This window comes from Crinia signifera, chromosome 7 (genome assembly GCF_055691185.1).
Source record: "Crinia signifera chromosome 7, ASM5569118v1, whole genome shotgun sequence".
NCBI lineage: Eukaryota > Metazoa > Chordata > Amphibia > Anura > Myobatrachidae > Crinia > Crinia signifera.
In genome coordinates this window covers 57,993,025-58,005,413 of record NC_139223.1, presented here as the reverse complement: position 1 = coordinate 58,005,413, position 12,389 = coordinate 57,993,025, and positions in this window count along the sequence as shown.

The following is a 12,389-nucleotide window of genomic DNA, read 5'->3' as shown; positions in this document are numbered from 1 at the left end:
TGTTTGGCTGTCCTGTGCACCGGCAAGGGGGATCAGGTTCTAATAGGTTATGGTCGTAAGAGGGTGAAACTAATGATAATATGATGCATCATACTGTATGAAGAAATTATGGTAATGATGGTGGGAACATTCATAATATGATAACACAATGGTGTTCGTATAATGAGAGATTATATGGGGCATAATAATGATTTATAATGGACATGATACAGGTCGAGCGCTTGCTGGCGGACAGGAGCTCCGTCTGATGGGGATGCGCCAGCGTCTCACGCTCTTGCGCATCCCTGTCAGCACGACGGCAGGGAGTGGATTCCCTGCACACCTCCACTTCAGGGAGAGGGGTAGGTCAAGTGGGGGGTGCGGGCAGCTACGGTGGATGACACGGGAGCAGCGGGGAGCTGGCAGAGGGTGGCAAGCGAGCATCTCGTTTGCGCGTGCCCCCTTCTGGTGGCCTGCGATGGGTAGCTGCGGCTGGTGAATGGTGATAGAATCAAACAGTGGCGTAAGTTAGTCCCAGTTGCCCGGAGGCAAGATGTGTATTGCCTCCCCCCCTACACACACAAAACCTTATATAAAGTTTATACTGTATGTATGTTATGAAATATAACAGGCATATATACAGTATACCTATATCTAGAGAGAGAGAGAGAGATAGAACACATACTTCAGAACTCCAGAAGTGATATCAATGGCCTTCAATTAATGGATTTAAAATTGCAGGGGAGGAGAGGTGCCCCCTTGAGAGCAGGAGCCCGGCGGCAGATGACTCCATTGCCTCCCAGAGTTCTGCCTCTGGAATCAAATGTGAGCTGCTCCATCTGCATACAGGAACATGGTCATAAGGAGTGATGGTACTTGTTTCCTAGCACGGCGCCCACTAAGCTATTTGCTTAGTGGTCTATTCTGCGTAGTGAAATCGCATCGCATCGCATGGGCCATTTTAGGGCCATGCGATGTGCGATGCAATTTTCCTATGTAATTTATTCACTGCTCTCTCAGCCCCGGGCAATCGCATCTCATCTGCCACAAAATCGCATGCGATCTCACGCGATTTTTAATCGCATGTGATTTTATAGGGTGTGTGATGGTATACAATAATATGATTGTATGTCCCAAAAATAGGTTTAACGCACCCCCTCACTATCCACGTCACCCCGAAGCGTGGCGAGCGGCGGCGTAATGTGTCCTCCCGACGTTTTCATTACCCCACTGTCCACGTCGGCATGGAGTTGATTTTATATAGTGTGGCGTGCACAGCGAACCACCGAGCCCGAAGCGTGGTGAACATAGCGCGCCCCGCGAGGGGACGCGGAATGCATGTAAAGTACTCCGCGTCCCCTCGCGGGGCTTGCTGTGCTCACCACACTATATAAAATCAGCTCCATGCCGACGTGGACAGTGGGGTAATGAAAACGTCGGAGGACACATTACGCCGCCGCTCGCCACGCTTCAGCACTATATAAAATCAACTCCACGCTGACGTGGATAGTGGGGTAATGAAAAAGTCAGAGGACGCGTTCTGCCAACCCGGAGCATGGCGAGCGCAGCGAGCCCCTCGAGGATATTGGGGGGGAAGGGGTGGGGGTGCATTAAATCTATTTTTGGTACATACAATCATATTATTGTATACCTAATTTCATGGCATCACACACCCTATAAAATCGCATGAGATTTTGCAGGACATGCGATGCAATGCGATACGATATAGTGATGTACAATGAAAAAAAAATGCCGCAATAACGGCCCATGCGATGCGATTTCCCTACGGTGCCGTACGTAGAAAATCTGGGTGCCGTGCTAGGAAACAAGTACCGGAGTGACACAATGATGTCGGTAGACATGGAGACCATGGAGGTACATGAAGATCCAGTCCTTTTTATGCTCTGCAGGACATCTCCCGTTTATCTCCCTAAGGTAAATAATATTTTGATGAAAGTTAGAGCTATATTACTCTAGCAATACAGACCACTAGGAAGCCACAAGCACTGACAATGCAGCTCACATTAGTCCTCCTGCTCCTGCCATTTTCAATTTCCATCTTTAAAGGGTAATCAGGTACCACCCCATTCACCTATTCTGGAGCTTTCAGTTCATTTTCATAAAGGGAAACACAATAAATTGCATTATATCCCAGATATATATAGAAGCTTAATACACCTTGCATAAATTACTAGGCCGTCAAAGTATCTACCAATCAATCAAATTTGTGTTGGTATCTGAATTACAGACATATACAAATAGGGCCTTATTCTGGTTGACTCTGTAAGCTGCGAAGATCGTAGTTTACCAAGCGCCAGAGAGCCCACCCCGCCTAATACCCAACCCCCCCCCCACGCCGCCATTTCACTGACCGTCGAATGATTTCTCCGGCAGCGGCGGCATGCGAGGGGATGTGTTTTCGTAACACATCCCCTCGCATGGTTGTAAGGGAAAATGGTGGTGGTTGCAGGATATTCTACGGAGCGGGCTCTCTGGCTCTCAGTAAACTGCAATATTCTGAGTGCCGGGACGAAGCCAGGGTGGGTGGCTGACGCCCCGGCACACATCATCCCACCCGCATTCCAATGGACGACCCATTATGGGGAAGCCCATAAAAGCTGGGAATTAACCTTCTCCAGCCCTCTGCCCACCACCTCCCGAGCAAACAGCCCGACGAATGTGAAACGCATGCACAAACCCCCCACCATCATGAGGCCAATTCGGACCGGAACGAATGGGTCTGAATAAGCCCCTTGATTTCTTCTTCACATATCTGTTGCCAAATAACACGTGCTGCTCTCTGTGGTCTTATGCCGTGTTGCTGTTTATTAGTGATTCCCACTGTGTAGAAACATAAATACATAGATCTGTGTCTGTTACAAAGTGCTTTTATATAGAACAACTTACACTTAGTTTCAGCGTTCCTTAAAAAAAAAAAATTGATCTTACTCTTACAACGTATTATTTACCTTCCAAATGTCAGCTGATTCATATAATCATTGTGATGAAATATTAACTTAATGATTTCAGTTGCCAAATATTTGTTCGGAGGGTACAAAAAACCAGCCTTTCTTCCAGCCAGTGAAAGTAAATTTCCCCTTTAGCACATTGGAAGTTATGTAACAGTTTCTCAAACACTGTACTTATGTCTTCAAACTCTCGCTTATATCTGCCATGATAACTGGTAATTATTGTGATTTCAAAATCACTACTTTCCTGTTTTTTTTATATTACAGTGGTTGACAAAAAGAAAAAAAGGCTGTAATACTGTACAAGGTAAAAGATGTCTTCGTCAAAAGAATGTGCAGGAGGTACATAGGAGGTACTGTAGGTAATGTCATTTCACTGCAGGAACAAAATCTGTAATAAGGAATGCAACCTATTTTATTTATTTTTTTAGCTTTTTTATTTTATTTTTATTGACAAACCATTTAGGACCAAAATATAGAAGGGATCAATTTTCTTTACTAGCTTGATTATGGTTTATCTTATCTATATTTCATGCATTCTTCACTTTGGTGAATTGTACTGTATTTGTTTATTTGCATAGCCCTTGGATATGATACAGAACTGCCAGTTTGATGCACGCTCAGAGCAATATAGGCAAATAGGGAATATAGATTAGAAAGACCACTAGATACTTGCGGAATAATGGGCAATAATTATTAGCGGGTATTTGTATATTTTTTAAGAATAATTTCTAGTGAGCAGCCCAGCTGAATTTTTTCACAGATAGTAACAATATCCCCCTTTTAAACGGCAGGTGTTCCATCATATTATACATCCAGGTAGGACCAGATTAAGCCTTCGGGGGGCCCAGGGTAACTTTAGACAGTGGGGCCCCTTCCCACTTGTTATTACTGGCTGCAAACTGCACGGGAGAATATTACACTGTCAAAACACAGAGTAAAGGCAGTGTAAAGTTGGTCAATGGGTAACTGGGGGGGGGGGGGATTAATATAAACATAAATATATATAAAATACCACATGAAAAGCCTGTGTTTGTCCCTCTGTACTGTGACAGGCTCAGCGCTGCCTCTAATTAAAAACCCTCCCATGACGAGGCTGCTGCTGCTGCTCTCCTCCATGGACCTGAGAAGCACATGATGAGCTCCACCAAGCAGAGCTCAGCATAAGTCTCATGGTACTAAGTCAACTCCCAGTAATGCACTGCACACTTTGTCATTGTCACATTGGCAGATACAGATGAACCTGGACTTATCTTTGCTGGCGATCCGCCAGCAGCATGGCGCCGCTATCTGACTGGGATGCGCGTGCGTCCCCCACGCACGCGCGTCACAGTATCCGAGCGACGGGGCGGCAACGCGGACGCATTACCTGTCCGCCTCCCGCTCGAGGGGCAGGGGGGGACCCGAGGAGGCTACGGGGAAGGGGGGGGTGCGGTCGCCCGGTGTGGGTACAGGGCGACCGAGGGCAGCACCATCGGAAGGGGACGCGCGCGCACCTCGTGCGCGCGCGTCCCCTTCCTGCATACAGATGGCGGTGGGGCAGGGGATGACGACGCCATCGCCATCCCCTGCAAAGATGAATCCCGCTACATCTGTAGGTGAAGCTGCAACACTACCCCACTGCCATGCACAAAATCTTTAGCTTAAAAAAAAAAAATAATAATAATAAAAAAACTACATGCCAACCACAGGGGGCCCCTAGATAGACTGACCCCCTGTGCCCCCCCCCCCCCCCCCTTAATCCGGCTCTGCATCCTGGACACTATAATTGAGCTGGAGAACGGATGGCACACATATCACACTCAAAGGATAATATACTGTACATGCATTTAAGTGAGTGATTCATAAACCTAGTCAACATTTATACAGTTTATATATTATTTTATTATATTATTATTATTATTAATATTTCTTACGTATAATTTAATAATATATCTTAGAATATATATAAAGTTTAATGCATTTGTTTGTATGGGTAATTACTTCCATGGTATAATACTATGTTGGCGCAGGATCTCCATTTTTTGGTAAATTGTGGTGAATATAGATTGTAAGCTCCACTGGGACAGGGACTGACATATAAATAACCGGTAATAACTGATAAATAAAATAGCATTTTTTACAGACAACAACGGGCCTTATTCAGATCTGTTTGCTAGGCTGCATGTAATCACTTTTCTTAACCCTTTGAGTGCCGACGTTGCTGTAAGAGATCCTCAAAATATCCACTAAAAATGCCAGCATTGCCCACAGCAACTTTTTGAGAAAAAAAAAAATTCAGATACAGCCAAGTCAATTAACGTTTAGTTAAATGTTGCACCCAAAACTAGAACAGTCGCTGTGAGCGACACTGGCATTTTTAGCAGATATTTTGAAGATATCTCACAGCAATGTTGGCATCCAAAGGGTTAATATAATCCTCTACCACCGAGTACTTAACCTGTACTTAAACTGTTGACTGTTGTAGCACTAATGAAAAGGGCTGCCGAAACTGAATAGCAGAAGTGGCTGATGCATCTATAATGGGTGCGAGGTGCGAATGGGCTCATCAGTCATGGGGGGCTCACACTACACACGAGGCACTTATTGATTACATTTAACTTTGGCCCATAAAATGGCTCTACCAGGAATGGCATAGTTCTAGAGGTTCAGTCTGGGAAATGATGCTGGGTGCACAATATCTGACAACATTGCAACGGCAGGACCTGGAGGGGGAGCCAGCATCGGAAAGTGCATACAAACAGTCACACACTGGATAATTTAAACATTTTGCTGTTCAGGCTTTTTTGGAATCTATAAAATAATTTAAAGAATTGTCTAATTTATACCAAGCTTTAGAGTTGATGCCCCATGCACATTAATCCAGGCTCACATTTTACCCCAGCTTTAGAGTTGATGCCCAATGCACAATAATCCAGGCTCACCTTTTACCCCACCTTTAGAGTTGATGCCCCATGCACATTAATCCAGGCTCACCTTTTACCCCACCTTTAGAGTTGATGCCCCATGCACATTAATCCAGGCTCACCTTTTACCCCACCTTTAGAGTTGATGCCCCATGCACATTAATCCAGGCTAACCTTTCACCCCTTTATTAAAAAAGAGATGTGCTAATTACATCTTCTCATTATAAAGATAGAGTTGTGAATAAAGGTAAGAAAGAGGTGATTAAAAAGTTTTTGTTTCCGTGATATAGATGTTCTGTCTGGAATGTAATTTGCTTGCTCTTATTCTTGAATCCCTAATTTGGGAGGCTGTATATCTTAGTGTGTGATTTATTCCTCAATTTGTCACACTATACCTCCTTATTTCTTAGGGGGGGTTTTACTGTGAACTCCTTAAGACGCTATTCATACATCCTGATAATACTCAGCTCGCTGAGAGCACATGAGGGAATGAGAATACACTTTGCTTAAGACTGATGTGCTGTGTGTAAAATTTATGCTGTGCAAATAATGATGGTCTTCAAACTGATCCGCTATTGGACGTGCAGTAGGATATGTGGGGTGTACACACTACCCAATCTTAGGGTCTTGGTCCTTGCAGATTAACTCTATGGATTTTGGTATAATCTGTAGATTGGTATATAGTAACGGATGTGCACACTATCCAATCCTTTTTGATGTCAATTCCTGCAGATTAACTCTATTCCGTCTGGTATAATCTGCTAATAAATATATACTCAGAATATATCAGGTGCACATATTATCCCAAACCGCTGCTTATAGTTGTATTCTCAATTAGCTGACATGAGTTTCCCTTAATAGGGATATGCTCTTACAGATTAGATGTACTGTTCCCACTGGGAGCCTTATGTCTAAGGCAGGTGTCCTGTCACTTGTACCGTTAGATATAGTGTTCCCACAGTGAGCCTTGCAATTATTAGTATTGCCCGTGTATTATCAGCGTCAGCTATCTCTGCTGACTTCGTGTGGCTAACGGTCACTGTTTCCCTTCTTGGGGGTATATTTCATGTGGGCATTTAGTAAGACACAGCAAGTATTCTAAACCTTTGGTTGTAATGTTTATACCTTAGAACAGATATCAGTCTGTGTTGGTATTACATGTAGTCGTCATTCAGCGTATGTATTAAATATATATGCCACCCGCTTCTCCTAGCACTGGTTCTGAGGGGTCAGCGCGTGTATCTTTATCGCATGGATTCAGTGACTATATTCACTATATTAGCGGAGCACAGCAATTGTGGTGCTTATACATTAAAACAGACGTCAGTCCGTATTAGCATTGTGTGTAACCACTGTTCAACATCTGTATGTGTGTACACATTGCCTGCTTCTTCCAATCCTTTTTCTGCAGTGTCAGTACATATGTTTCTGTTACAGGTATTCAGTGTCCATATTTACTGTGTTTTGCAGAGCACAGCGAGTATTCTAAATATTTGTTAGTGGTACTTATGCCTTAGAACAGACATCAGTCTGTATGGACATTACATATAGTCTCCGTTCAGCATGTATGTTAATTATACACGCCGCCCGCTTCTCCCAACACTGATTCTACGGGGTCAGCGCGTGTGTCTTTATTAAATATATTCAGTGTGTGTCAGCGGAGCACAATAGGTATTTACAACATTTAATTGTAGTGCTTGTACATTAGAACAGACCTCAGTCTGTATCCGACTTATATGTAACTACAATCCTGATTTTGCAGTATCAGCATATATATCTTTATCACAGATATTCAGGGTCTATGTTCACCACATTGGTAGGCACAGTAAGTATTTTGAACACTTATTTGCGGTGCTTATATAGTACAGTACGGTTGGCATTACACGTAACTGCCATTCAGCATATGTATTAATGTGTGCGCCGCCCGCTTCTCCCAGCTCTGGTTCTGCGGTATCAGCGTGTGTGTTTTATCACATATATTTATTGTCTACATTGGCTGCATTAGCGGAGCACAGTAAATACTTTAAACACTGAATAGTAGTGCTTAGCACAATGAGACAGACATCAGTCTGTGTTAGCGTTGTCTGCAGCCGCCATTCAGCACGTGTATGGGTGCACACGCCGCTCGCTTCTCCCGACACTGGTTATGCGGTGTCAGCGCGTGTATCTCATCACCTATAGTGTTTGTCTATGTTCACAGTATTAACGGAGCACAGCAAATATTTTATACATTTCTATGGTACATTCCTATATTTGTCAGAACTGATCTATATCACGCGCCTATGCGCATTTCACCGGCTGTGCCGGCTTCCTCAGGGCAAGCCGAGTGATCCCTCCAGGAGGATATTTATGCAGAGTCCCTAGTGATTGTTGCCAGGGGGCGGGTCTGTGCCCTTTTGTTTAATTGTTAGTCAGTACAGTTTCGTATCTCTTCTTTGTTTATTGTCTCTATACAGGTAAATCCTCTTATCTGTCTGTCACAGTGACTATAGTTGCTCTTTTTTATTTTTTATTTTTAATATTCTAGATGTTTTTGTTATGAAAATTATTGCTTAGAAAGTAATCCCTGTTGATATCGCTACTGTCTTTTGTCCTCAATCTGTTACCTATTTGTGTAGCAATAATGATACTTGGATAGTTCTTTGTTACAGGTTAATGTATCAAATTTGTCTTTACAGATGCCCATCTATAAACACAATTCCCCATGGTTCCCAGCCAAGTACCTGTGGCAATATTTTACATATTTTCCTATATTTGTCATGGTTCAGTTTTTTAATCATATTTTATTGGATAGGGATATCCATATCGGAGTTGTCCTGTCTGATCATCGAGACAGTCCATTGGAATTATATCTATTATATAGGAGATAGCATACTTATATTGTGACCTATGTACAATTATGTCTTAGTGTTATAATAATAGTGATTATGAATTATTCGTATGTGAGCTGTAATTTGTTAATAATAATTAAATATTATATGGTGATTTTACTAGTGAGTGTCAATATTAATCTCAGTATATGTTGTGACAGTAAACTAAAAAGTGTGTATATAAGGAGATGGAGAAATGCTCCACCTCAATTGTGAGAAAAAGGGGGGAAGGGAAGGGGGGGGGGGAAAGGGGGAGGGGAAAAGGAAGAGAAAAAAGGAGGGGAAGGAAAGAAAGGGGAGAGGTGATCATAATATTAAATAATAATGTGAATAAATAATGCGTTAAAATGCTGGCTATCACAAAATACATTAGTTCTGATTGTTTGTACAGATTCATTAAATAATGTTTATAATCCATATATTATTACTGTTCTGATATTTAATATGAAAAATCCCTAATATTTTTATTTTCTAAATGGATTGTGCATAGAAATATTGATTATCAAGAGATATGTAAGATTGAGTCTGTCTTACATGGATAAATATTATGGTGACTGTTTTTTGTATGGGTATTTTTCGTTTCTCATTATTTGTTAATATTGGTTATTTATTAATTATATTTTGGGTATGGTGGTTATTTATCCTTATTCTTTATTTTTTCAGTTGTTTTACTTATATTTTGTGACATTGTTTATCCTTTCTCATTGTCTTGTTAAGATTTTTATTGTTTTTCTATAAATGATTTTCTTCATTATCTTTTATTTTCAGAGACACATCACGATCCATTTCTCCAGAGCCTCTCAAGGTAAGTGTTGTTTTGTTGTGTGTATTGCTTTATCTATAATATAATATTCTGTTTTCACTGTTAATTCTGTTGGTGTTTGTGATGGTCACTTCTATTGAGACTTATAGGTATTCCATTATTGGTACAAGATTTTTCAAAGGGGATTACTAATTTGTGGTTATTTGTGACGGAAATCCTTCTTTCCTTAGTCCTAATGATGAATTTGGTACATGAATTATTCCAAGTAGGACATGAAATTGTTGTTTTCATTCATGCCCTTTGGTATGATTGTGTCCATTTGGAAGATCATTCTGGTCTCCCTTTTGGCTAGCTCCTGAGCTGCGTTTCCTCCTCTTATCCCCAACTTAATTTTTTCCAAACCATAGGCTTTTAAATGGCCTGGGTTGCAGTCATGTTTCTTCTCAAAGTGCCGTGCCACACTGGTAAGTTGTTTAAATTTTGCGCGGTCTTTTTTTGCATTCCTGATATTATTGATATGCTCTAGGACCCGTACTTTTAATTTCCTGTTTGTCATGCCAATATATTTCTTCGGGCAGCTGCATTGGAGGCAATATATGACACCTGTGGTGTCACAGTTAATGTGACCTTTGATGTCATTAATTTTCCCATACCGATCTTGGTATGTTTTAGTTTTTGGCATGTGTTCACAGGCCTTACATTTGCCACAGGCATAGCTTCCATCTGCTATGTCTTTTTGTGTTTTGTTTGAAAAGTGGCTGGTGACAAGTTTATCTCTCAAATTAGCCGATTTTCTCCAACTTACATTTGCCTTGGGACCTATTTGGGATGCCAGTTGTTCATCGGTGAGAAGTATCTCCCAATGTTTTTGTAATATGTTTTGTACTTCTTCCCATTGGTTACAGTAGGTCCCAATAAATCGTGTTTTGTTGTCTTCCACCTTGGCTGATTTGATTTTAGGTGTTAGTAATTGATGCCTGTCAATTCTTTTGACTTCTTTCCTGTGTTTTCTGATGTTTCTTCTGCTATAGCCTCTTTGTATGAGACGTGCTTCCAATTCTTCTGCCCTTTTGTCAAAGGTCTCTGGGTCCGAGCAATTCCTTCTAATTCTGAGTAGTTCTCCTTTTGGGATGTTTCTCTTAGTGGCAGGAAAGTGGGAACTGTTATAATGAAGAATGCTATTAGTGGCCGTGTTTTTCCTGAACAGGTCTGTCTGGATTTCCCCCGTTTCTGTTATCATGATGGTAAGATCCAGAAACGTCACTTGAGTTTGGCTCATCTCAGTAGTTAGTCTTAGATTCCAGTTGTTTTCATTCAGAGTCTTAATGAATTCTTTGAAGAGGTTTTCAGGTCCCTCCCACAAAATTAGCAGGTCGTCGATATAACGGTACCATGCGTTAATGTGCTGGGTATATTTTTCAAATTTCTCACTGAAAACATGTTCCTTCTCCCACCACCCGAGGTACAGATTCGCGTAACTTGGAGCACACGTAGTTCCCATAGCTGTACCTCGGGTCTGTAGGAAGAAGTGGCCATTAAAGACAAAGAAGTTTTTTGTTAAAATGAATCTCAGTAATTCAATGAGGAAGTCATTATGTTCTGTCCTCCTTCCCATGCTCAGGAAATATTCGGTCGCTTCTATTCCCACTTGGTGCTCAATGCTCGTATATAGAGCCTCAACGTCGCATGTACAGAGCCAGGTGTTCTCCGTGGTAGTGATATTCTCTAATTTACTCAGAATATCCATGGTATCTCTGGTGTGCGACGGAAGTTCTGTAACGAACTTTCTTAAATAGGAGTCTACATAAATGCTCGCTTTTTCGGTCAGGTTGCCTATTCCAGACACGATTGGTCGCCCTGGAGGTTGTTTTGCATTTTTATGTATCTTGGGGAGTACATATATCGTTGATATTTTGGGGGACTCTACCCAGAGAAAGTCATGATCTTGCTTGTTTATGACACCGTTCTGAAGGGCTCTAGTTATGATGTCTTGATATTGTTTTAGGAAATTTGGTAATGGACTCATGAGGAGTCGTCTATAGCAATTCTTATTGTCCAATTGTTTGTTAATTTCTTTGACATAGTCTTCTTTGGACCATAAGACGACATTCCCCCCCTTATCTGAGGGTTTTACTACTACTTCTTCCCATGATTGTATCTCTTTTAGAGCTCTTCTCTCCTCCGGTGTCATATTATCATTTTTCTGTTGGTGGGGGAGGTTACATTTTCCCATCAGTATATCCAAGTCCCTGGACACCAAATCCTGGTACACCTGTATTGGTGGACAGATATTGGATTGTGGGATAAATTTAGATTTCTTCTTCAATTTCTGAATGGTTGTAGGGGCTTCTTGTGATTCGTCATTCAGTTCTTCTAAGGCTCTCAGTGCTTCTCTTTCTTCTTCACTCCAAGGTTCTTCCTCCATGGTTTCATTTTTTGTCTTATAAAAAAACTTTTTAAGCAGTAACTTTCTTGTAAATAGATGTAAATCCTTCTCCATTTCAAACCTGTCCATATTTTTGGCAGGTGAGAAACTGAGACCTTTGGATAAAACATTAATCTGATCTTTGGTGAGGATTTTATCTGTTAAGTTGATGATTTGTAAATGATCTTCTTTTGCCCTTATTGTCTCTTGTGATTTTTGTATCTCCTTCTCACTGGTTTGTCCTCCCATTCTCTTGTTTCCCTTTTCTTTTGATTTCTTTGGTCCCCTTCTGGTTTTCTGCCAGGACCGTTGAAATTGTCTCGACCCCCACCTAAAAAATGATGTTTGTTTCTTTGGAAGTAACCACCAGTTTCAGGGGCTTCCCCTTCGGACGATTCCATCTCGGAGGTGCTGTATCCGGATGCGCTCCGTTCTTCATTGTACGATTTTCTGAGGTTCCATTTGAAAATCCTATTA